Below are 27730 nucleotides of genomic sequence, written 5' to 3' on the forward strand. Positions count from 1 at the left end.
ATGCATTATTCACCATGTACCATCTTAACATTCTTTCCAGCACAAGTCACTATTTGACCTTTTTCAATTAAGAACTTTCATTTAAGATAGCCATTAATAGTTTCTACACACTATGGGGAAGCACATACTTTTTTCTCAATGTATTAAGGACACTTTTTGCAAATAAAATAATTTCAAACTCAGTTACTAGATTGTCCATATGAATATTTTATCTGCCTACTTATGACTTATAACGAACCTGCTTATGGTCATCACTTATTATTTTCAGGTTTTCACAATATCATGAGTACCAAAAGTACAGTAGTCATTTTAGAGGGTACTCTAGATCTAGAATATATTTCGGGTTCAGTTGGTAGCATCTCCTGGTTAGGCTAGAAAAATAAATTGTTGCCCATCAGTATTTAAAATACTAGACTGGTTGGATCAACAGTCTGACTTGATAGAAATATAGTGTCTTGTGTTTCTATATTGAACATGGGAATTTTATTTTTTTAATCAGAGCACTGAGAATCTTTCACTCAACATTAGGATTGCCTCTTCAGGATCATCCCAGGACCTGAGATGTATGGGCCAAAACCTGAGACTGAGATGATCCCTGGCAATCTTATTATGCGCATTGAATACCAACCACAATTGCTCACAGGTAGTTAGTCAAATACAGAGATACAACATATTTTCCTGTTTGGAAATTAGAATCATAGAGTTGGAAGAGACCACAAGGACCATGAAGTCCAACCTCCCTGCCGTACAGAAACACACAATCAAAATGGCCATTCAGCCTCTTGTTTATTTTCAAAAAATGGTGTAAAAACTCTCATAACCTCCTTTACTGGGGATGAAAACTTTTAAATCAGTTTTTTCTTGCAAGAATAAAATAAGCAAAGATAAAGATCCTTGCAGTGAGGCTAGGCATTTGTTTTTTTCCATCTACATCCCAAGGTGGTTTTCTTCTTTGTTTGTTTTGTCAGTAGGAACCGAAGTTATATTGACACAAGTGACACAATATTATTAACCTTTGGAAACCTGGAGAGCCACTGTCAGACAGTGCAAAGAAAACCGGTACAGCAGTAGCTTGACTTAACATAAGGCAGCTTCCTATGTTTCTAAAGCAAAATACATGCATATGTAAACAGAAATGGATCCAGATTTAGGTTTCTTTCACAGAACAAAAGTACAACACTGTGATATCATGTTAATTGTAATGCCTGCATCCTATAGAATGTCTATGTTTGGTTGCAAAAAGTGAACCGTGAAGAAAGCTGATAAGAAGAAAATCAACTCATTTACTTGAGAACCATTCTAGGAATATTGTGGACTGTTAAAAAGGCAAATAAATGGGTATGGGAGCAGATTGAGTCTGGACTCTGCCTAGAAGCCAAGATGACTAAACTGAGACAGTCGTAGTTTGGTTATATTATGAGAAGGCATGAGCCGCTAGAAAATACAATAATGATTGGTAAGGTAAAAGTCATAGGAGAAGAAGACCACATTAAAGATGGATTGGCTCAATCAAGGAAGCCACAGTTCTGAATCTGCAAGACCTCAGCAAGGCTGTTGATGGGTGGCTTGGAGGTCTCTCATTCATAGGGTTGCCATAAGTCAAAGTCAATTCGACTGCAGTTAACAACAAGGTGAATCTATTATGAGGATTTTCTTGTCAAGATTTATTCATCAGAGGTTGATCATTTCCTTCCTCACTGATAAGCGGTATACAAATGTACTTGCTATTGCTTACTACTGCTATTCTCTCTCGGTTTCAAAAAGGTTCTGAAGTCTTACTCAGGATCTTACCATTGAATTCTGGACAGCGGTGGCAATCAAATGGGGGGGGGGGGGGTAGCAAAAGGAAACTAAAAAGCATTATATTTTCTAAACTGACTGACACTCTGTACTGAGAAAAGGGTAAATATGCTCCTGGGCTTCCTTCAGGCATTCTTCTCTGTTTAACAGTATAGCAAAACAAGCTTCAGAAACAAACCTATCTGAAAAGGTTCAAACAGAAAAGTTAAAACAAAAACAGAGGTGGAAGCTTTTCTGTTGGAAAAAAGAAACCAATCCTTCTCTGTTCCACCTCCCCAGCAACAGATGAGAGTTTAGAATTTTAGATAAAGAAAAGAAAGGGTGTTTGTGAAATATTCCTTCAATGCAAGTCTGATGAGAATGACCTAATAGTATCAGGCTTGTTTCAAAGGGTAACCATGACATTTATACGGTATTATATTACCTGTCATGAGGTAAAAGGGGAATACCAAGAGCCTTTTCACTTTACACAATTATGCTATGATTTCTATGGAATTCTGGGAATTGCAGTTTAAGGAAGGGGTTTAAAATTCTCTGCCAGAAAGCTCTACTGCAACACCAAATTACAATCCCAGTATTTCATAGGATGCAGCCATGACAAGTGGGATCATAGCACATAACTCTATAGTGGAAAAGCCACACACACACACAAATTCAGTGCTATGACTAACATTGCCACACACACACACACACACACACACACATATATATATATAATTTTAGTACCTTTGCTTGATGAAGAAACCAGTGGAGCTTCGAAAGCTTGCAACATGTATAATGTGCATTTTGGTTGGTCCAATAAAGGTATCAATAGTTTGTGGATTTTGAATGATACTGTACTATACTTCCAAACAACTTTTTGTTAGACTTTTGTGGGGTTTTCAGGCTATGTGGCCATGTTCTAGAAGAGTTTATTCCACTTCACCAGCATCTGTGATTGGCATCTTCAGAGAAGCCTTTTCTTAATTTAGCAAGGCTTGCATTAACAAAGAAATTGTAAACTGGTGAATAACTGGCTTTAGACAAACCCCTCTAAATATGGCACCTTTCCTGTGCTCTTGCTGTGGCACCACTTAAGACCACATTCTGTTTCATAGTCATGATTATAATTAACCCAATAAATGCCCAATAATGCACCTAGAGCAGGTTATGTGAGAAAGGGAGATGGAGAAGGTCAGACAAATAGACAAAGGTAGAGAGGAACAAGAACTTATTCATGAATTAACCATCAGGCCACTGTATTTCCAAAGGCATGGGATTCAAAGAACAAGAGGTATAAGTATGGCAGGAAATAGTATTTAATAGTATTGTCGCAGACTCAGGTGGGCTTAAAGAGAGCCCTGAATAGATTTAGTGAATATTGTGTTAGGTTCCACCTACAGATTAATGTCAACAAATCAAAAGTCTTGGTATTTTCAAAAGGTTTCACTCCAAGGAAATGGATGGTGAAAAATCAATCTATAGAACAGGTAAAAATGTATACATATCTGGGTGTTCTATTCCATTACAATGGTCTTTGGGTAAAGCAGAGGGAAAAGGTTGTTCATTCTGGGAAAAGAGCTTTGGCAACACTACAATCCTTTTACTATAAGAAGGGAAACCAAGATGTCCTTGCAGCCTTGAAAATATATAAAACCAAAATTAGGCCCCAAATACTATATAGTACATCTGTATGGGTAACAGCTTTTAATAAGGAGGTTGAAAACTTACAATCTCGGTTTTGCAGGAAATTGTTATCTATTCCACCATGTGTGCATTATTTAACGCTATATGACGAGCTTGGTTTGGATACACTCGAGACCTCTGCCTGGTTGATGGCGTATAAGTATTGGCTTAAAATCCATTATAGACCAAATAGATCTAGTTTAACCTGGTTTCTTTTATCCGATAACTATTATACTAATTGGTCAAAAACCTTTGAAGATAACCTAAAATTAAAGGGTTTAAATTTGGACTCCCTACTCTTACTGACGGAGCAGGAGTGCTTTAAGACAATTAAAGATTGTTTTCTGAGATGGGAACATAAAGAAATTTATTCTACCTCTCCCAGAGTTTGCTCCCCTTTTGTGTTTGGCATTCCCCCCAGTTGTGGTGTGATACCAAAGTATTTTCAATCACTGTCTCTTCAGGCTGCGAGGAAAGCCTTCCTTTTTGCAAGGCTGAACATCCATCCGTCAGGTGTTACTAAGGGGAGATATATGAAAATTCCATTTGCTAATCGTCTTTGTATATGTGAGGCAGCCCCAGATACCCTCCAACATATTGTTTTTCTTTGTCCATTATATCAACAACCCAGAAAGAAACTGATAAGGAAACTAATGGAAATGAACTATTATGTAATGGATATAACTTTAGTGCACTTATTGGAAGATTGTAATGAGCAGATTACACGATTGATGGCAAATTTTCTAATGGAGGCAACAAAAATCTGGCATAAACTGAATAACTGTAGTGCACAGAATTACATGTTAGAAGGATAGAATTTTAAAATAACTATGTTAATAATTTTAGTTAAAATTTTAAATTTTGTATGATGTTTTTTTTGTTTTTTTGTTTTTTGTGATGCCTAATAAAGGTTTTATGGTATGGTATGGTATGGTATGGTATTTAATCTGGAGAGCTGATCATGCAGAGTCTTGGTGAATTCACGCCAAAGACTCCAGGATCTTGCTCGTGTAAAGGAAAGCAGCGTTTTAAACTTATATTCAACACGATCCATTTATTTATATTTATGCATTCAAATTTATATTGTCTCCTGCTCACATTTTGAAAGGTTAGAGAAAGATAATAATTTGAGGCTTCACGATCCATTAAAGAGGATTTTTATTCAATTAACTGCCTTGCCATTAACCAGCTAAATAGCAACTGATCCAATAAAGATGCTTTTCTGAAAGTCTTAAAGCTGGGAAAGAGGATCTTATATGATAAGTTTCACATTATCATTTGTGAGTTAAATAAAGGAAATTGCTATGGTGGATAAAGGGTTGGACCTAGACTGGAAAGATTTAAGATCATCACTGTTCATTTATGATAGACTTTGGGCCAAAGCACATGTATCATATTAATTACATCTGGGAAGAAGGCAGTAGTCTTATCCTCTTCATTTTATTTTTTAAACTGGTTTATGAGTTAGATAGTTGGAGGATCCATAATTTTAATGCTACTCTTGTTCATAGCAAGACTGGGCATTTGTGACACTCCAGAAGTTATCTGCCCTACAGTTCCCAATTATCCCTAGCCAATATAACCAGTGGTGAAGGTTTATGGGAGTTGGATTTTGGAAACCCCTGCCTATCTCTGGAAGCCCTGATGGCTTAGTAGTTAAATGCCGGTACCTGCAACCACAAGGTTGTGAGTTCAATCCCAGCCTGGGCTCAGCCTTGCATCCTTTCGTAAGTTGGTAAAATGAGCCCCCAACTTGTTGGGGGCAATGAGCTTACAGATTTGTAAACTGCTTAGAGAGTGCTGAGTTCACTGATAGGCAGTATAGAAATGTACATGCTGTTGCTATCGCTATTCACACATTTATTACAGTATCAGCTTTTGTTGACTAGAGCCCACTTCAAAGCAAATAGATGTGTATGGTTTCATGCTGTGAAGGGATACCAAATGAGTTAGAGTATAACCTCCAAATTGCTTTCTTTTTTATGAGCATGACATGCTGATTTCTTTGGAGTATAAAAAAGGATTGGCCCCGCAAGGCTTGTGTCCTGCCAGATAAAATGAACTGTTTCCAAACTTGAAGGTGATTAATCTTATTAACTAAATATTCAAAGTGTTCATTGGTAGTCCAGGTTTACCATTGGAGTGGCTCAATCTTAATTTTTTCAAAACAGAAACTGTTGTAGTAGAGGTATATGAGGGGGAAATTTGCCCCAAACTCAGAAAATTATGTTTTAATACAACGTCTTGTAAACCCAGCATCTTCCAATCAGAGGGTCAGAGAATAGCATTTCCAATACCTGCCTCCATACCTTCTGACTAGGGTTGCCATAAGTCAGGACCTCCAAACCAGGGCAAATGTAGGACAACATTTTCAAATGTAGGACACGTTTTTTTAAAATGTAGGATACGTGAAAAAATTTGATATTTTTTAAAAAATGTTAATATAAATGCATGTTTCTTAGGCATGATCAAAATGGAGGACATTTTGGCATTATTCTTAGACAGATGGCAGAAATGTACTTCCTTTCTGCCCAACCCCCCCCTCTCCATTCCAAAACACACACGACACACATGTGGGCATTGAACATGGCTTTATTTAACATTGCCTCTTGCATATTTCAGAAGCTTATTCCATAATCAAACCCCTTGGGTTTAACACTTAGCATGATTTAACATGGCTATGCCTATTGAACATGATATCAAGGTGGTTTCACAAGAAGTGGATTTGCCGTTTCAGGTTTCTTGCATCAACTATACTTCTCAGAAGTGTGTACATGGTCAAGGGACTTTGGTTTTTCTTCACTGCACATGAGTTTGTAAAAATCAGAGCAAATTACATTGGCCATGCCTCAGAGGCTTGCTGATATCAATATCACCATCATCATCATTACTATCATTGTCAAAACAAGGGAGACTTGTTAGCATTCAAAGCACCAAAAAAACACAGAAAAGGCACTTTGGAAAGTCACACTATCTCGGCTTCAGAAACAGTGAGCGCATGACTCAGAAGCTGGCTGATATCAATATCACCATCTGTAATCATCATCATCATTATCATTGTTAAAAGTGATGAAGGCCTTGAGTTTTGGTCCTCACAATACACTCCAGCTCCCAGAATCCCACAGCCTGAGCTATAAAAGAGTCAGGGCTTGGGTTCTGGTCCCCACAGTACACTCCGGCTCCCAGAATCCCACAACCTTGAGTCAGAAAAGAGTTAAAGCATTGCCAACCAAACTGGGTTATTCTCCAGTGTGGATGCAGCTTGATGGAGCCACTCCCATCCCTTCCTCCCTCCTGGGCTCCCTTTTGCCTGGTGCCTCCCCCTCAGCCCCCCCATGGCCCCCACGAGTCCTGGCTTCCCTCTTGTTGGGAAATACAGGTCTGGCCAAGGAGGGAGTTGGGCACACACAACAACAACAACAGCAGCAGCAGCAGAGGCGGAAGGGGGGAGGAGGAGAAAAAAGAAAGGAAGGAGAAAGAAGGAAAGGAGGAGAAAGAAGAATAGGAAAAAAGATAAAAAGAGGAGGAGGAGGGGGTGAAAGAGGAAGAGGAGATGAAAAAGAATAGGAGGAGGAGAAAGAACAAGAGAAAGAGGGGGAAAAACGAAGAGGAGGAGGAAAAGACAGAACAAGAGAAAGGGGGCAAAAAAAGAAGAGGAAGTACCTTGTTGGTAAAGTCTTCTCCATGCTGCTCAGCCTTGGCCCCGCGCGGGAGGAAGAGAAGCTCCTCCTCTGGAGGCTGGCTGGCCAATGGGAGAGTGGAGCTGGAACAGCCCCGCCCCCTGCTAGCTTTCACAGGCTCCTGCAGCAGGGGCGGGCTGTCCAGCCAGACAGGGCGCAAGAGATCGCAGGGCAGCCCAGGGTGCAAAATAGAAGCATCGGAGGGCTGCAAAGGCCGCAGCAGGAGCGGCTGCAAGAGTGGCCACGTTGGTGGCAGACTGGCAGTCGGCAGCAAGAGCTGCAAAGCGGCTGCAGCTGCTGCTGCTGAGGCAGGGAACCACTCAACCCGGGACAAACCTGGGGGAGGGGCAAAAACAGGGCGGGACCGTGCCAGGGGGCCAAAAAACGGGAAAGTCCCGCCCCCAGGCGGGATATGGCATCCCTACTTCTGACCAATGGCATTATGGTTCCTGGATAATGGATAGAATACACCAAGCTGTGTCCAACGCAGACAGAGTTCAAACATAATCTCAAAGTAAAAGCCACAAATACCAGCACCAACCTGTAAAAGGTATCAGAGCTGATAGTCTGTTTTATATATGGATTCCTTCACCAGCCAGATTGACAGCAAAGATCTCATTTTCCCTCCCCACCTCCATTCCTAATTTATTTGAGGAATTCTCCAGCTTTCAGAAGAGTCTGCCCCACAGTAGTATCAAGTAGAAAACCTAGAATATCCTACTGAAATGCTAAATAAGTTTGTTTCTAGGCAACAACTGTAATTATCTTTCTCAATCTACATTTGCATAAGCTTCGATTTTTCACAACCCCACATCAGTCTAGGCTCATTTCTGTTTGCTCAGTTGACCTTATGCAGGTTTCTTGTTTGCCTCTCTCGCAGGCTTCAGAAAACACATTTGGAAAGAAACATTTCAATTACAGTTCTGTAACTATGAATAATATACCTTGTTTGATACTCAGTCCAAAATAAAAACCTCTCCTTCTCTTTCATCTTTCAATGCCTAATGATTCTGAATTTCTAATGAATATATTTACTGTTCATCGACTGGATCCAGAGTGTGACCACATCTGTTAAGGAGAACTTCTCTTTCTCTCACTATTTCCCCTGCCTCCCAAAAGATGTTGGGAAGGGAAATGGGTACAAACTGAGCATGGCATCCCAATGGCTCCAACTCTCCAGAGTGATTGGCAGGGGCCACAGCGAAGATAAAGAGAGTTCCCTTACATTATGCCAAATGTTCCTCTGAATCCATCCCATTGTGTAATGGATTTATGTTTTCCAATTGTTGATGGTTATTTATTCTTAAAAGCTTAGCTATACCAAGAATTTCCAATGTACCTAAAAAGCAGAAACAGAAGCCTGTTTTGGGTGGTGGCAAGCAATACATGACAGATTTGATGACTGGTAAACTTTAACTGGCGTTGTCTGAATGTGTTTGTGAGATGATGACAAAAATAGCCATATTCTTCTTCTAAGGGTTTCCGTGGCATAATTAAAATTATCCCAAAATTATGTGGGACATCTACAAAGGCAATTGTTTTTTGTTTGCAATGGCATAAAAGATTTGGTCGTACTTGTGTGTGCTAAATCTGTGTGGTATAATGTCTAGTGTTGGACCAAGACTGGGGACATCCAAGCTAAACTCTCCATTCAGCCCTGAAACTTTCTGGTACATCTTCTGCTTAATCTCTCAGCCTAACCTATCTCATAGGGTTATTAAGAGGATAACAAGGAGAGGAGGACTGTGTACGCCAGCCTCAGCCACCTGGAGAAAATGCAGGATATAAATGAAACAAACATGGATGCAAAATCTGTGGATATGGAGGCCTGACTGTAATGTGCCATTTTAAAAATGAAAAGTGTTATTACAATGTTTTGAGATAAATAAATGGCACACTTCAAAATGGGTTCTATCAAAATAACCTACTTGTAGAATTCCAAAGAAGTTGAACTCCAATATTCAGACAATGGACAAGTGCATATCTTCCCAGAGCACATGGCTGTCTCTTAGCCAATGGACTGTGTATTTTCCACTTCCAACAAATGTAGAGCGACTCAGGACAAAGGGTATTTTTCCTGTGGCTTCCTGCATAGCCCTGGTAGTGGGGAAAATGCAGCCATATCAGTAAAATCCGACTTTTACAAAACCGTTTTCATCCTTGGGTTTGGAAGTTGGAAATAAAACCTAAACACAAACCAAGCTTCAAATAAGACTTTGAAATATCTGTAGTTGTTTTTAATGTAATCCTTCTTTGACTCTGGATTTCCTCTCTTGGCACAGCGTATTGGTTTCTTCTCAATAAAGATTTCTTTACCAGATGAATGCTTCACTCCTCTTTTGAACTTCAAAGAATATATAGTTCCTTAAATTTGCAGAAAGTATCAAATAATTTAGATACTGCTACTTGCTGAACAGCAGCAACAACAAAACTCCAGCGTTACTAGATTGAGAGCCAATCTAATCTATACAATAAAATGTATTTTCTTTTACTCTTCTGTGTGATTTCATTAACCAAATACAGTGTATGAATAACTAAGTTTCGGAATTCAGATGACTGTAGGCATCTGGCTTCTGCTGAATTTGTTGGAGGATTTTCAGGCTTTAAGCTTTCTGAAACCACTATCTCCGGAGCATCACTAATTTATTTTCCTGATTAGATTGATTCAACTTCAGTGCTGTCTATTCATGAGTTCTTCCATTTATATAACATAACTGGAGTGTTTTTGTTAAAAAAAATATGATGGTAGCACAGCACTCATACGGGAGACTTCATTATAACAACATTATACATGAACACTTCATGAATACATTTTAAATCCAGAAATATTTGGATTCTACCAGAAATGCTTTCTACTTCCCAGCTGTTTCTGTTCTTCACTCCCAGTTCTATGGATTCTCTGTTCACAACTATGTTTGCCCAATCTTCTGTGCCTGGTGGCAGAGGTCCAACACATTGCACAGAAGTTTGCTATGTTTCTCAGGCCATGTTTTTTACCTTTCATTCCTTCAGACCTCAACTGCCTGCCTCTAATCCTGACTGCATCTTGCTCCTGCTCAGGAGGCTGGCACTGTCTAAAATCATCACAGAATAACTCAGTAAACATTCTGCTTGCAACCCATTGCATAGCTACCATGCCAGTGAAGGGCTGCCAATGCTGGGTTTAATTAACACACAGCATGGCTTGAAGTGAGAGAGTAAAGGAATCACACACCTGCTCCACCAGATGATTAAAGCTGATAGCATATTTTTATAGTCCTTTATATTAAGAGCCCAAAGGCCTAAAGCCAGTCACTAGACTCAACTGGAACATACCCACAGAATCAATGGGGTTTATATAAATGATGACATCACATCCTCCAACTGGCCCAACCCGGCGTGTAATGAAAGTGGGCAGCATGAGAACGGAACGGAGCAATCACTTGTTTTATCGCACACAGGAACGCCACCAACACTGCTGGAGGTTCCTGTTCCATTCCCGATCCGTCCCAGAGGGGGCAATTTTCAGGAACTGATCAGAAGAGTTCCTGAAAATTGCCCTCTCTGGGATGGATTTGGAATGGAACGGGCACTTCCGGTGGCATCGGCGGTACCCTGCATGTGATAAAACAGGTGATAGCCCCATTCCATTCCCATCCTGCCCACTTTCATTATACGCCAGGACCATTCCCAAAGGCCCTCGCAATAAGTTCCTATGTCTATTACCATAACAACTATGACCATAATATTCAGTGATCTACTGGGTTTTTAGTCTGTTTTTAACTTAACTATATTTTATGTGGTTTTCTTTTATATTTTATTGGATCTATTTTATGTGATTTTATGGATAGATGTTTTAATTTTTTGAATTTTATAATAATTTTATAGGTTTTATCTGTGAGCTGCCTTGGGTCCCTCCAAGGAGAAATGCGAAATATAAATAAATAATGAAAGTATACAGAAATTATTATTTATGAGTAACATTAGTACAAAAAAAATTACTAAGGATTCTGTATAGTGTGGCATGGGAGGAGGTCATGAGGGGGTTACTCCTTAGTTACTGCACTACATGCAGCCATCTTTAGTAGCCATCAGTTGATCTATCTTCCTCTAGATGGAAAACTAGCAACCCTTCAAATGTTGGTGGACTTTAAATCCCATTAGCCCCAGAGAGAACAGCAGATGGTCAGGAAGGGTGTAGTCCAACAAAATCTAGTAGACATCAGATGCCTCTTCTCTAATCTAAAATTAAGGGAAAGGGTGTCTCAGTATATGTACTAAGCCATAGAAGTTTCTCCTACTTTCCAAAAGTAGTTTGTAGGCCTTCCATATCCAAATCATCCCCTGATTTTTCTATTTTCATTGGCATAGTTTAAGGAAGGAGAGGCATACCTTTTTATTGCTGGAATTATTAAAGTATTGGGTGTCAGAAGAATTCCTTAAATAATACATGTATTTTTTTATTTAAAAAACCCCAATAAAACACAGTCTACTTTCTGACTACCATAAAGTACCAGTAGAGGCAGAGCTTGCAATAATGTAAGTAACTACATTGTCTATAAAGTGAAGAAAATGAACTCAATCGGGAGATTATCTCATGGTTCTTCAATAGTGGGATAGACACTGTAATCCACGGATGTTATCACACCACACTGTGGCCAAGCAGTAGGTATCCTGTAGTCAATCTGTGCTTCTGCCACTGCTTTTAATGAATGGGAAAATCCTGTGAATAGCTGTCAATCCCGCAGTTAGCCCATTATTGAAGTATGTGTGATAGGTCATTCCAGGGTAATTTCAGTGAGAAGGAGATTTAAACAAGTTTCACTGCACCCCTCCCCATTCCTAATGAATGCAAGACTTCTTCTGAGGCAACCCTCAGAAGAAAGGGAATTTAAAGGGCTTTCATTGCAAGGACACATACACACACACCATTCCTATTGAAAGCAAGAATTTTTAGTGCTGACATGGCAACCATTTCATCTGGGGCAGTAAAAGCAGGATTTAAAAGGCTTTCACTGCACACACGCACACCCCACTGGCAAAGGCAAGACTACTTTTCTGATTAAGCTGTGATAGCTAACGAGTAAATAGAACAGAAGTGTGATAAGATTCATGGCAACCTGTTATCAATTGACGATTTACATGGTAATGTTATAAGAATCATTGCTGTTATGGGTGTTTAAAAAGCTGCAAAGGCATTGGGAGGGAAGTGTGTGTGATAATCTCCTTGAGATAAGGTGTGGGAAAGAGTTCTGTGGATACCATGGACTGCTAAAAAGGCAAATAAACAGGTCCTAGAGCAAATCAAGCCTGAACTCTTCCTAGAAGGCAACAGGACTAAATTGAGATTGTCATACTTTAGACATATCATGAGATATCATGACTCATGTGAAAAGACAATAATGCTTGGTAAGATAGGAGGAAGTAGTGAGGGAAAGACTATGAATTGATCCAATCAAGGAAGCCACAGCTCTGAACCTACAAGATATGAGCAGGTCTGTTGAAGATAAGGTTACCTGGAGGTTTCTCATTCTTAGGGTTGCCATAGGTTGATATTGACTTGATAATAGCTAACAAAAGTGATGGGAAAAGATACCTCTGTTTTCCTCCCTCAGCTGTCAATTGGCAGCATCTCTTCCAGCAGGCTGCTTGAGCCGTTTCCATTTAGCTGGTTCACTCTAAATGCTGTCTTTACTTTGCTCTCTCTCTCCTCCTCCTCCGTCCCTAAGCATTTCCCTTGTGTTTTATTTAGACTGTAAGCCTGAGGGCAGGAATTCTCTCATTTTCCATCTTGTAAAGTGCTAGGGGAGACTTTTTGGCTAAAGGGTGAGATATAATTGTGATAGATAAATACATAAAGTAAATGTTACTTTAAAAAAATTCCTACCATTCCAAGCTGTGATCAGAGATGGAACATGTACATACATCCAAATATTGCTGGCCTGCAACCATGATTGACCCTAGCCAGTGGTGAAAAATGATGGGAACTGCAGTCCAATGACATGTGGAGGGATGCATGTTCTGCACTATGTGTATCTATATGTAAAGACACATGCATTCATATGTATGCATACATATCTTTTTGTAAATGTGCTAGAAGAATTTTACCTCTTACCACAACAATATATTAACCAAGTAATATTATGCAATGTCATCACTGGATTTATGTCACCAGGCTTCCCCCCCCCCTCCAAACCGCCCAGAATTGTCTTGCTCTCACCCCACCACCACCCCGGCAGCCAAGACCACTACAGCCTCTGGAGTGCCCATCCAGGGTCCAAAAAAGGCCTTCAGAGTTTGGTGGGGTTGTTCAGAGAGCAGCTGTGCTGGACCCTTAAGGAAGGCAGCCCCCCACCCCAAAGGCCGCCACTATTGAGGGGGGCAGCAATGCAGCCTCCAGAGAGCCTGTTTAGGGTTCAGTGCAGATGCTAGATGAATGAGAAAGAGGCTTATCTTGCTCACCCAGTAGCCATGCCAGTCCCTCTGGGTGTACCAAGGAGCCCTGGTGGAGCAGTGGTTAAATGCCTGCATTGCAGCCACTCAGTCAAAACCATAAGGTTGTGAGTTTAATGCTAGCCAAGGCTCAATCTCGACTCAGGCTTGCATCCTTCGGATATCATTAAAATGAGTATCCAGCTTGTTGGAGGAATTAGCTTACAGTTGTAAACAGCTTAGAGACTACTTAGTTCCGTATGAAGCGGTATATAAATGAAGCTGCTATTGCTATTGTTATCACCCCACCAGGTGACACATCTCTCTGGGCTGTCACCTGGTGTGGTCCACATCTCATGCACCCCGCTATTGATGCTTCTGCTATAATCCAGTGGCCCTCCACTTTTAGATGTAGTTTTGTACACCTTCTGTGTTTTCAGAACATTTCTCCATAACTTCCAAGCGTCTTTTTATTTAGCTAAACAAAGCCTTTGTGTATGAGTGTAACTGTTCTCTCCCTGAGGGGGAAGGGAATCACTGAGAGATGCTTTTGTCTAGCAGGTTTTCTGCAGAGCTAGAATGACATCCACAGAAGGAAAAAAACCAAAATTGACCTTTACTCGTTGGTTTAGTTCTGTACAACAGACACAGCAGGCATGCTGGTCTCCGATTTAAACCAGACTTCCTCCTGGGCAGTAAAATGTTTGGTTACTACCAACCTAGAGAAAGAGCTCAAAAGTGGAGTTGGACCCATCCTGGGAATCTTCTGATGTTATGAAAGCACTTAGCTAGCCACGATAAGACCAAAAAAATAAAGAAAACCCAATTTGGTTTTGACTGCTCTTTGTTAAAAAGAACTCCAGTTGATTTCCACTCTACATGACAGTCTACTTGTTATAAAACTACTCACCTATACTTTCCTTTAAATCTCCCTGGGATATGTGCATGCCCAATAATGAGAACTGCAAAGTCACAGCACAAGTAGTTCAGGATTCATTCTTTTGTTAATTCAGCTTAACACTCCTTTATCCAGCTTCAGTTTTTATTTGATTCCCCCCCTTACTTTGAGACCTTAAATGCCAACTCTGGCCTACCTGGCCCTTTTAGCTTCAGAGCAAAGGGTGCCTTGAATCTGAAGCAGCACTGAGGAGCTGCCTTGAGAGCTCCTCAGTCTGCAAACAGCAAGCTGCTTGGATTAATGTCTCACCAGCACCCTGGGTTCAAATCCCACCTCTCTACAAATGTAAGAAGCATTTATGGCAATGACAGCACCTCAATGCAGCCAGTAGCACTCTATATAGCTGCAGCCCCAGTCCCTAGACCTCAGTGAACAGAGATCAAATAACAGGGGAGGTCAACAGGGGTGTTGTGGAAGGGACATCATAAGGTGAGTTTGGATCTGTTGGGTTAAACCTCCCAGCCCCAGAGAGCATCTATTGGGAGAGTTTTGACGGTCAAGGCTGTTGGTCTGTTGGGGCAAGGCTGTTTGATTTGGGTGCTCTGGGGAAGGCTTGCTCGCTTTTGTCCTCATTAGCAGTCTCTTGAGTCTGCTGGCCTAAGGAAATTGTTTATCCATTTGCCTTTCCATTTCATATAAAATATTGTGTTCATAACACATAAATATACTGGGTCACCTGAGAAATTTGGTTATTTAAACATTCTTATGCCCTACTTTTTCCAGATGCTGCTTGTTGAGCAATAAGTGGCTTAGGTGGCAGTTATCTGGCACAGGTTATTCATGGTTCATATGTAATTACAGTGCTTCTTATAACATATTGATGTGCTACAAAATCTGGGATTTGTAGTTTTGTGAGATATTTAGCCTTCTCTGTTAGAATGCTCTGGTGCCAGAACAAACTGCACATTCCAGGATTACATAGCATTGAGCAATGGTAGTGGCATCAAACTGCCATAATTCAGCAGCATAGATGCAGCCTTAGTTCCATCCTAGTTTAGGAGAGAGCATTTTGTTTCTCCAGTTCAGTGAGAGAGTCACCAAATGAAAAATTAAAAAGAGAAGTGGGCAAAATGTGAGGGTCTGAGATCTTTTCCTCTCCTTTTATCTTCACAAAGATCACTATGTAAAATGTTGGAGAAAGTGGGTGACGTCAGGCCATACAAGGATTATCTTGCATGTTCTCCTTTTCAGTTGGAATCAAGATTTTATTTTCTAGTTCACCCATCAAGAAAGAGAGAGAGAGAACAGAATGTACATTCCCCCACTTTTCAATATTTTAAAGAATTGCTTTTAGTGTTTTTAGATCATTGTATTCTTCTCGTTTGTTAGTGGTTTTACTTAGGATTTCCATGCTGCAGTGTTTTATAGTCTTTGATACAACTCTGGTCTTGATTTTATTATCTACTGTCTCTAGCCATTATTTCACTTTATATATTTAATGTGTCATATGCCACATATATTATTAGGTGGCCTAAAATTGAACTAACCAACCAAACAATAGCTCATAAATTAAGAATGTGTGTGTAGCTACATTTCTTTAATACGCACATTACTGCAAGCTTGAAATTCAGAACTAGGAAATCAGTTGGCCAGCAATACAAGATGAATACATACTGAACAATCTATATGACTATCTTGCCACCATAGGAATGTTTCTTATAGGAAACAGACATAGTGAGTGGCAAACATTTGAAAGAAAATCATTTGCATGTGGGAAAAATCCATTCATCATGTGTTTCCATATGACTTTGATGGGCAGTTCAATTGCAGTTGGGTGAAAGCTTCTGCATTCACTTGCAAAGCAAAGTGATACTTCTAGTGATGCATAATTATTGCCCAGATAATATATGTAGCATATAAAGTTAAAAACTGCTATGAATTATTTCAAATATTGTGATTTTAAGTGCCCCATTAATGACCTTCACTTCTGCCCATGCACTGCTTATTTCTATAACCACACAAAACCTTCAGCATTATCAAGAATTCTTTTTATGTTAGTTTTCTCTTATTACCAGATCAAAAAGCTGTTACAAAAGACTTTCATTTTATTCCAGAGAGTCAAATATCACCCTCCCCCACAATGTAGACAGTTTGATGATATATGACTGTCACCTTGTGAGTGAATTATTATGATCTATGTTTGATTTGCACCATTACAACTCACTTTTATAGTTGTTGAGCAGATTGGAATTCTGTTCTGACTATGGACGTTATCAGACAAGGGAAAATGGAAGTATAATCCAATGGCAATCCGAACACAATCATGGGGTTTCACGTTATTGTATGATAGACTACCACACGCAAATTTGGGCAATGGTATGCTATTTTTGGGCAATGGGAAGCCAGTTCGAACGCAATTCGCATTCACGTAAATTCGCTGAACTAGCGAATTCACGTAAATGCGTTCTGGCCCCACTTTCTTTTCATTCGAAATTAAGAGAAATTCCTCCCGTTTAATAAAGTCCTATGGAACAACCTAAGTCCCCTTTAATTCACCCTATAAGTGGTGTATCATTCGCCTACCCATCAACATGGCCATGTTCATGTTGTAAGAAATCAGGGTGTGAGCATATCCAGGGGTAGCCATGTCAGCCAACATCCAAAGTCCACAAAACAGTGATACCTTTATTGGTCAACCAAAATGCACAAAATATATATTGCATGCTTCTGAAGCTCCACTGGCTTCTTCATCAAGCAAGGATATTTAAAAAAAAGATGTTGTGTGCCTCTAAGTTTTTTCCGACTTACAGTGACCCTAAGGTGAACCTACCATGGGGTTTTCTTGGCAAGTTTCTTCAGAGGGGGTTTGCTATTACCATCCTCTGAGGCTTAGAGAGTGTGATTTGCCCAAGGTCATTCAATGGGTTTCCATGGCTGAGCCGGGTTTCAAACCCTGGTCTCCCATGTCATAGTCCAGTGTCCAAACCACTACAACGCATTGGCACCACTGTTAAAAAATACAGGAGAAGAAACAGAAAGGAATACATCCAGCTGTTTTCTGATAGCTAGACAGACTGCAAGGATGTCATCTGCAGAGCTTACAAGAACCCCTGGAGGTCTCTTTCCAGATGCTTGTTGCAACATGTCCAGCAACAGAAAAAATGATTTGACATGTTCCCATTCATCCCCCCTGCTCTCTGAAAACAAGGAAATGGTCATGTTGGGTAGGAGCTGAACCAGTTGCAAGGTGAGTTTTGGGGGATAGTATGGAGATACATAGCTATTGAGATGTAGCTACATGATACCTGTATATCTCCCAATACAGAATCTTAGCCATAGATTCCATCTATCTACATTTGACATCTATTGCTTCAGTCAGCCCAATTCTCAAATTATTGTCAGAAGGAACAAAATATTAAGGTGTCTGTGTTGATTTCCTCCACATATATTCACTTTAAATGATGCGTTCATTTCAAACAACTCTTTTCTATGTTAATACCTTGGCCTTCAGTGCCTTGGGCAACATACCATTTTGAAATTGTCACTGAAATCAATACACTTAGTAATCATAATCATACCACACACTACAATACACATGAACAATACCAGACAGGATGCCACAGTTTGGAAAAAATTACTGCTTTGGACTATAACGTCTAGAATCACCCAGCCAATATGGTCCCTATCATTTTGAAAATGACTTTTCCAAACTGTTCATGGTGTCCACAAAGAATGCAAAAGGAACTGGGCTGGTACATTTCCCAGTTCCTTCTGTCTCAAAACTCATTTGGGGAGCTGTTATTCAACAGTAGTTCATTATATACAAACACACACACACTCGCCACAACATCAGACTCTTTCAGTCCTATTGGCTTAGTTTTAATTGTTAAGCAAATGCACAAAAATGTTTCTGGTGGAGTGCTACCACTCAAAATCTACTGAACAGCTATTCTTTCCCTCCTTAATGGATTATGCTGTTCCAGTAAGAAAAAGAAAAAAAAGTTGGAAAACAGAAGTAGTTAATAAATGGAAGACAGCAACATCTAGAACCCCTGTAACTCATTTTTATGAATGAAGCAGATTGATTGCATAATAAAAGTACTGTCTGGAAGCACTTTATATCAATCTAGCTGAAAGCAGTATAAAAGCACTTCATTTGGACTGAATTGTGCCCTATGTTGTTTAAAGTTGGCGCATTGGCATTGCCTTATATGACAGCCATTTGGGAAGGAATATCAGTGGTTTGTGTTCTGCATGAAGGTCCTTTCACAGCAAGATTATGAAATGCAGATTTTAGCTTATTCATTTATTTTTATTTAAATATTTTTATACCACTTTTCCTGGCAAATCCTCCCCAATGTGTGTGATAAATTCTTCGTCTAGTTATTTCTGTAAGCGGTCAGTCTCTGTATAGTGTTATAATTAATGTCTGTATAATGTTATAATATTATCATGTTCTCAGCCATGAATTTTGTTCACTACCTTGAACAAAGGAAAGAAATTCCCAATAAAATAACAGTTTACAGTTACAAAACCTCCACGTTCCAGAGGGCTGAGAAAGCCCAATAAAGCTGATTTCCATTTTTTTTGTTTTCCTACTGGTATTTTATTAACAAGGGCAATGGTATCAATCGCCTTTTATTGATTAAATTTGCTAAATTAACAAGAGAATTGTTGAAAAGATGTTTACTGGACAAATTCTTGGATTTTTAAAATGGTACCTATGGGGCATTTTGTTTTCTGGAGCATGAACCTCAGACATTCTGAACTCTTTCATGCACAGAACATATTATACAACTGCTACAGAAACACTGTACTCTCAGGTTATTAAGGAAAACATTTTTAAAGAAATATCTCAAAGAGTTCCCTGTGTCATTTCCCCTTTGAAACAAGGCTGAATGTAAAATAATTGAAACCTTGTCAGAGTCAATAAAGCACTGAAATATTCAGATTCACAGGCAGCTCTGACATTTTGGATTCCTGTGTTTTCTCATTTTTTTCCTGTTCATGATTCAGATGATTTTCCAGAAACACAATTAGGGCAAGGGAACTCTTGGCAGGGAAGAGTGAAATCAATTATGCTTTAAAGCACTGCACTTTCTCTTGGTTGCATCTCTTTGTCAGTCAGGAGTCTGAGCCATGGGCAGCTGCCAGAGATGGCCCAGGAGCCATGAACCAGAAATAGTGCTGGTATCAGCAGAATTTGAGCTGAGGAACCAAGGTGTGAGACAGAATTGAGGAACACATGCCAAAGAAGGAAATGTCCTTTTTTGTCCAAGTCCTAGGGGACAGAGGAAGCCCTTCAGCCTTGTCTAAGAGGACTAAAGGGCAGCCTGGGAAAGTAAGGCCAATCCAGAGCATGAGAGTGCTATATTGTCCAAGATGATGAGCCCAACTCCATCTGTGGTGATTTTCCATTTGGAACAGCTACAAAGAGAACTGGCAGACCTTGCAAAGTTATTTGGAGTACATCCAACAGAACTGATATTGCTATGGGAGCTGGGATTCTGGGGGATATAGTAAAAAGAAAGTAAGAAACTTTGCCACAGTACCTGACTGTTGTCCAGATGGCTTCTGACATTTTTGCATTGGAATGGAGAAAGTGGTCCCCATATGCAGGGCAAATGACATTGACTCCCTGAACTTATCCCGTCTCTGCTGGTTGTAAAGATGCAAGAGGATAGAAAAGTGAGGGAAAACAGAGAAAACCCAACGTCTGTCTTTTTTGTTCTCCTCCACCCAGTTCCTACATGCTTGTGGGCTGGAATTTCATGCAATGTGAGATGTATATCTTCTCCACAGAGGAAAGCATGGATTATACGATCATGTAATAACAGTACCAACAGATGAATGCAATTGCCAGGATCATGTCAGAGCCCATATTTATCTTGAAACAGATAAACTCATGAACTCCTCATCTTCTCCCTTCCTGAGCTGGGAACAACTGAACATGAAGTCCCAGTGTTATAGCGGTAAAGTTTGAAGTCTTGACATTCATTATGACAATCCATGGAATGCTGATAGAACTGGAGTTCAAAAAATACAGGCAACTATAGCCAGAAACAGATGGCAAGGAAAGAACACCTTTCAGCTGCTTTGGGGGCAGGACATGCAGACAATGCATGCCCCCAGAGTGGCCAAATGCTGCACAGAGAGCATGCCCCGCTGGGAAAAGCTGGGACTAAAAGGAGCAAGAAAAGTCCATTCTTTCATGGCATACCTGTTGGGGCATAGAGAGACGTGCTGTGTCCACTATGACCATGTGCAGAGTTGATCCACACAGGCAGGATGCCATGAAAAGGCTCTTGGAGCGATGTCGGCAAAGGCTTCGGGTTGCAAGGAAAAAATCCTCCTACACAGGCTTCTGCCTTGAGCTCCTGGCTTGAAGAAATAACACTGCTGGACAGCAAGGCTTTCTCAAACATGAAGGCTTTAATCACTTGTTGCAAGCTAGAAGATTCTCCATGTGTAACAAAATCTGTGGATGCTTAAGTCCCATTAAATATAATGACATAGCAAAATGGTGTCCCTTATAAAAAATGGAAAATCAAGGTTTGATATTTGAAATTTATACTTTTTTTGGAACATTTTCAAACCTTGGATGCTTGAATCTGTGTATAAAAAATCTGTGTATAAGAAGAGCCAACTGTATATACAAGATCTCATAGAGTACCAGACAGCCGTCTTGGATACTCACAGCTCTATATACAAACAAAGTGGTTTGCCAATCTCTGACCACAACAACCCAACGAACAACCAACAATGGAGATAGTCACCTTCTCCCTTTTATATGTGGTCTTCTGTGAAGTCATGTGACAGCCATGCCACCAATGAAACCTGGCTGGTTTCATCCCCATTACATATTGCAACATACTGTATCCCATGATGCATCCCTTGACTGACTTCATCTAATGTGCATGTTGCATCAGATGTCCAAATACTGACTTATACACACCTGACACTTGAACTGTAGTTACCTCTGCTCCAGTTCCACACCTAGTGGCCACATCCATGTCATTTCCAGATCAAGTGTGCCACATGGTCCTGACAGTGGAATCACCACCGTGACCTGGATCAGGACCAGGCCATGTAGTCACCATGCTCCCACGCTGGTTGGGGGGCAACTGGGGCTGGAGCAGCCTCAGGCCACTCCAAGCTGCCAGTCTGCATCACCCCTATGTTGATCCATATCAACATTTTTAGCAGATTTCATTTCCACCTGTAATATGTCTTCTGTAAACCTAACAAGTCCCTTCAAGACTAAGCCATTCCAAATAGCTTTGATTACCACAGGAATGGGCCACAGCTATCCATTGTTACTTGGAAAAATGCAGTTTCCCCTAAGCTACTATGAGGATTGCAGCTAAGCTTACAGTGAACAGAGAAAGTATTCAGGGGTGGGTGGAGTGGCAAAAGACAACAAAAAACTCTTGGCAATTTGACTCTCTAATCCTGGGTTGCTACATCCTATGTAAGTGAAGGCTGATAATGAATATGATGCAAGTATTCATCAGAGTCAGATAATGCCCTTCTCCTGAGCCCTTGCTCCAAGGTCACTTACTGGGTCTATATGGAGGATAGTTGAGACAGCCTCAGTGTTGGCCATTTAGAAAATTAGATGGTTGATTCATATCCTAAGTATAATAAAAGAAGAAAAGAAAGGACACTGTTAGGTTTTGTTATAAACTCTGGATGGCAGAAGCAATTGATGAAATGGAAGTAAAAAGGAGGTACAATAAAACATACAATCCAAATTCTGTTATAAGGAAGGATGATGTGGATCTCAACACACATCTGGGTCCACCAGTCAGCTGAGGGTTCAGTTAGTCAGGATATACTGATTCTCCTGGAGGCAAGGCCTGGAAATGAGAGTGAGATATTTTTGATTAATTTAATTTTATTAAACTGATTAATTTAAGATGAGGCTGGGCAACTGTGTAGGGGCTAGATCCTCGAAATCTTGAAAAGGTCACATCTACTAGTATGCCAAAATAACTATTTTTCATAAGAATCCCTCTCAAAATAGTAACTGGAAGTGATGTTGCCTCACTTCCTATCACCATTTTGAGAGAGCCTCCAATGAAAAGAGAGGTATTTGGGGATGGTGGGTAGAGGTGAGTGGGGGAGAATTTATGCATCTTCACGCACTTGGAGGACTTTTTGTGTAGCATTTGGATGAAAAATCATCTGTAAATAGTGACAATTTAATTTTTAAATAGTGGGGATGGGGGCTTTGAGGTTCCAAATTGGTGTCCAGGGGCTATCTGTAGCCCAGACTCAGGAATAAATTCTTCCAGAACACAGCCACATAGCCCAAAAAACCCACAGAAAACTGTTACTAAGTGAAATAGGGCTGATGTCTGTGAATGACAATAGCCTTTAAATCTATTGTATTAACCTTTCATTACAAACTCACCAACTTTCAAATACAATCTTCCCACCTAAAGTACTTCTTCATCTCTCAGACAGGCTACCTAGACTGGACAGCTCTGTATTTGAGGAGTGATATCTTTGAAGGTGTGGACTGGGATAGCTGACAGCTTTTCCAAGCCATTCCACCAAAGACTCCCCATCATTAGCATGAAAAAATCTCATGTTCAGGCTGGTTCCTCCACCCACCCACCCATGAAATAAATAAGCTTCATTTATATACCGCTTCATACTGCCTAAGCAGTGTCTAAGCAGTTTACAACTGTAAGCTAATTTGCCCCCAACAGTCTGGGTATTCATTTTAGCAACCTCGGAAGGATGCAAGCCTGAGTCGAGCTTGAGCCCTTTTGCTGGTTTTGAACTTGCAACCTTGTGGTTTTGAGTGAGTGGCTGCAGTACAGGCATTTAACCACTGCGCCACCAGGTTTGAACAATTTTGTCATGAGTCCCCATTTGCTGTTGATGCATCCTTCAATAAATCAGTTGATACAGCATGTTTTGTATAAACTAAGGGCCCGAACAGACAGGCCAAAATAAAGCTGCTTTGGGTCACTTTGGAGGTATGCTGTTTAAATGACACATGCGTCCTATGAGGCCGGGAGCTGCACCAAAGCCATGCTCCAGTTCTAAGGACTGGAATACAGCTTTGGTGCAGCTTCTGGCCTCTTAAGGAGTGCGTTATTTAAACAGCATACCTTCAAAGTGACCTGAAGCAGCTTTATTTTGGCCTGTCGGTTTGGGCCCTAATTTACTCTAACTGGGTCACATGTCCTTTCTACCCTTCTACATAGCCTGCTCACTGTTCTCCTACTGAAATGCCATACTACCAGGGTACTTCACAGGGTGCAGCAGAGGCCCACACAACTTTGTTCACCCAGACATGGAATACCAAGGGAATAATTCAGGTGGAATAGCTGGGTGGGGTCTGCCACTGTTGCTCCATAGCATATGCTAATGGGGACAGTTGCCTCCCTCTGTCTAATGGTAGGACCAGCCCTGCTCTGATCCTCACCACTCCTCAAAACAGTATCTTGGGGTGGTTCATTATATTAGCACCATACCTACGTATGAGATAGTTCTGGCACCTCAGGCACTGCTAAACATACAGTATAAGTGGGTCTTAGAACTGCAATTTCATTTCATTCCTTTCCTAATAGTTAAACAGCCACTTAATTTGTTTCAAAAATCATTTCGACCTTTTGAAAATAAGCTGGTTCTTTCTTGGTTCTTTCAAAATAACTCTGCCTTTGGCAGGCTGCATAGCACTTTTAAATGTTAAAAAAAGGCCTTGTGCCTTCACACTTAAAGGATTACAAACAGGAAAAAATGGCATTTTACCTTACCTCCTTATCTAGATCTCCTTTTAAATGCCAATTCCCAGCAACCATTTAATCAGCCACACCTCATGTGAACCTCTGCTGTCTCTTATTGAAATGGGTTATTGTGGCGCATGAATGTAATGCGCAATGCAGCTCTCCCCTCATCCCAAGAACAAAATGGCTTTTGCATTACAAACAAATTCTGATTATTTTTCACAGTTTTCTCACTGGGAATGGGGACATAGGAGAGGCTGAGACCACGGCCCATAGAACAGCCTGAAGGGCACATCAAAATGATGCAGTTCTGTAGTTGAAGATGTGTGGACCTGGCCAGTTGGGAGGCATTTTTAGGGCGACCAGAGTTTAGGGGGGAAAATGCTTTTGGGACCACAGTTTCCAGATTTACCCAGCAGCATGGCCACTGGCCATGTTTGCTGGGGGATTTGGGGAGCTGTATGATAGGAAATAACATTTCCAAGCTCTTTTATGAAATATGTTTCAACTGGTCTAAATTTGTGGGATAAAACTGTGACAACTACATATTTAATAATGGGGATTTTCTCAGGTCACGCAGTGGAGTAGCACTTGACAAAGCTAGATTACATTCATATTGGTGCTGAATAGCCAAACCAAGCTTGTTCACAGTTAACCTTACTGTATCAAATCAGCTCTTAAGCAAGTATGCATAGGATTGTAGTCTACAGATTATGAATTTTCTAGTCCTCATGTTTTAGCACATCATTTCAGAATTCATCATATAAAATGCAGTCGCCCCGATCGCGGGGCAGACTGCTTTGCCGCTGCAGCGCGGCAAAACTACAAGCCCCAGTGTGCTCTGGGGCTTGCCCCGGCTCTCGATTGGCTAGGAGGGCCGGAAGGGGCGGCCCTTCCGGCCCGAGGACGCTCTGGGAGCCGGGCTTGCTGGTGCGGGGCTTCCGGTCCTCCAAGGCTGCCCATTGGTGGGCTCGGCCTTGGGGGCGGGGCCCCGCATAGGACGCAGAGGGGAAGGGCCGAGCAGTATATATTGCTGCTCGGAGGCCTCTCCCCTTCAGTCGGCGCTTGGCTTCGAGCTGCTCGGAGCCAAGCTTGGAAGGGAGTGAGCTTCGAGCTTCTCCCACCCGCCCACCGCTGTTTCAGGTGGTTTTTTGTCACAACTGTTCGGCAGCATAGGCCAGGATCTGAACGTTGGTGGTACCAGGGCTATGGAGTTCTGGTTTGGGAGTCACAAGGTACCCGGGGGCGATGAGCGAAGGCGTCTGGCCATTGCGGGGGCCAGAACGCAGGTGCGCCTCCCGGTGACTAGGGGCTTTGTGAATTGGGGAACGCAAGGCATGGTTTGCGCTCAAGCGGTGTTCCTTAGCCCCTAGGTCATCCCAAGCACTGGGTTGGGACCCGGCTTTGGATAATCAAACAACAGGGTGGTTGTTTGATTGCACAGATCCTGACCTTATGCTTTGTGCCAACCCTACCAATGGTTTAATAAAGTTGTGGCTTCTCTCCCATGTTGGTGTTCTGTGGTTATTTTGACAAGCACATGCAAGGCAATAAGGCTTTGTAAGGTTTTTTTCTTAATATGCCAAAGTTCCAGAATGCTGTTTTTAATCACAGCTCCTTGCTTCTAGAAGAGTTTAAATTCCGTTCACTAGCTGTTGGAATGAAATCTCTTTTTACTGAGTGCTAATGAACAGTAGACAACCTTATTCATTCAAGTTATTCTGTGCTAATAGATGTTTATCATCCTGCTTGATAACCATTGTTACTTTTAGAACATCTCTCTTTGTATCCAAACAATGTATTTGCTCTGACTCAGAATAAGTCACAGGCAAAAATGGGGCTATTGTTCATGGACGGCAGCAATGGATGATGAGTAAGTCTTGACATTCTGAGCCAAATGAAATGGTTTTTTTTTAAAGCTCATGGTAGAAAGAAAGACAAGAAGGTGCCATGAGCTATTGAAATCAGATGCTTTCCCCTCTCTTATTTATTTTAAGTATGGAAATTTTGTTAAATAATATAAGAGATAATAAAAGTCTAGAAGGATTTAAACTGGAAAAGGAGGAATATAAATTGAGAGCCTATGCCGATGATTTTATTTTGACGATAACCCATTAGAAAGCAGTGCAATTATGTTGAAGATTTTTAAGAAATTTGGTAAAGTTGCAGGATATAAAATTAATAGAAATCAGCATATGCATAAGCCCCATAGGAAGTAATGGGGCTCGCTCCCGTGGTGTGCGGCGACATGGTGGCACACACATGCCATGGGCGCACGCCCCATTAGTTCTTCCAGAGCTCACAACGGGTTCTTCCAGTGCAGCTTTCAGGGTATGCTGAAAGCCATGTATGGCACACCCACGTAAAACACGGGCGCACTGTATTATTGTTGTTGACTGTGTTTTTATATTTGTACTTTGTATGCATTTTATTGGTTGTAATCCCACCTCAATCCGCAGGGAGAGGCAGGAAACATAAATAAATTTATAATAATAATTGTTATTATTATTATTATTATTACTTGTGAACATATCATTTTTCTTACTAAATAAAGGGAAATTTCCTTTTCCAAATACAAACAGCCAATCACAGAATGATGCACTGAACACAATAAATATATTTCGGTAGATAATTTTTCTTAATGTTGTATTTTCCTAAGGCTGTTTATGCTCTCCCCCCCCCCCCCTTTATTCTATATCAGTTCCTTCCCTTCTTCCTAAAATCGTGTATAGAAAATGCTCAGAACACATCTGCGTTTGAGCTTACACAAACAAAGCCATCCTGTATTAATAAAAGAAAAAAACTTTAATGCCACAATTCATAGTAAATCCTACATATTACAAACGTAATGTTAGGGGGAGTCTGTTAATTTATGTTGCTAAATTACCAGAATAATAACATAGTGAAATCATCTTTCTTCAGCTGTTGAATGTATTCTGGTTGACGAGCAGAATTTTCTGTGCCATAAAGACTTGGTAATCTTTCTAGATGACCCGATGTCATGGCCAGCTGAGATCAGGTCTTGGAGGATGAGGTGGAGGAGGATGGGGCTTCTCCAGAGCAAGAGGTAATTGAGACTACACCAGGTGCTGGTCCTGCTCCAGTGCAAGAGGTAGTTGAGGCTACACCAGGTGTTAATCTTGCTTTGCTAGAATCCAGCCCTGATCTCCCAGCCCTAGAGGAGGAAGATCATCCAGGTCCTAGTGCTGGTGGGATTCCTCTTGAGGTGCAACAGCCTAGTGGTGACGCTGGGGAGAAATCATGCCTGGACATGCCTTCCTTCAAGCAAAGAAGGGCTGAGAGTGCTTACAGGCGTAGATCCAGGAGGATTGCAGAGAGGCAATTAGCAAATCAGCCTCAGGTGGCACGGGGGAGAGTTTCCCTTACTTGATGAGCAGAGAGACATCAACTCCGGGCCAGAGTTTATTGCATGATTCTTTGGTGTGACTGCTGCCTGCACTGGCTCTTTGTTGCCTTGACCTCAGAATGGACTGGACTCTTGCTACCTTCTGGCTGACCTGACCCTGGACTGG

The 27730-nt window shown here is 40.9% G+C and overlaps 1 pseudogene; it reads right to left on the minus strand.

The window, feature by feature from the left end:
• LOC149312369 (lysosomal alpha-glucosidase-like) overlaps positions 1-24272 on the minus strand; it is a 37102-nt pseudogene extending 12830 nt beyond the window's left edge.
• Between the last annotated feature and the right edge of the window lie 3458 nt (positions 24273-27730).

The sequence above is a fragment of the Sceloporus occidentalis genome, unplaced genomic scaffold (genome assembly GCF_023333645.1).
Source record: "Sceloporus occidentalis isolate IW3139 unplaced genomic scaffold, rSceOcc1.0.p SCAF_5, whole genome shotgun sequence".
NCBI classification, from domain to species: Eukaryota; Metazoa; Chordata; class Lepidosauria; order Squamata; family Phrynosomatidae; genus Sceloporus; species Sceloporus occidentalis.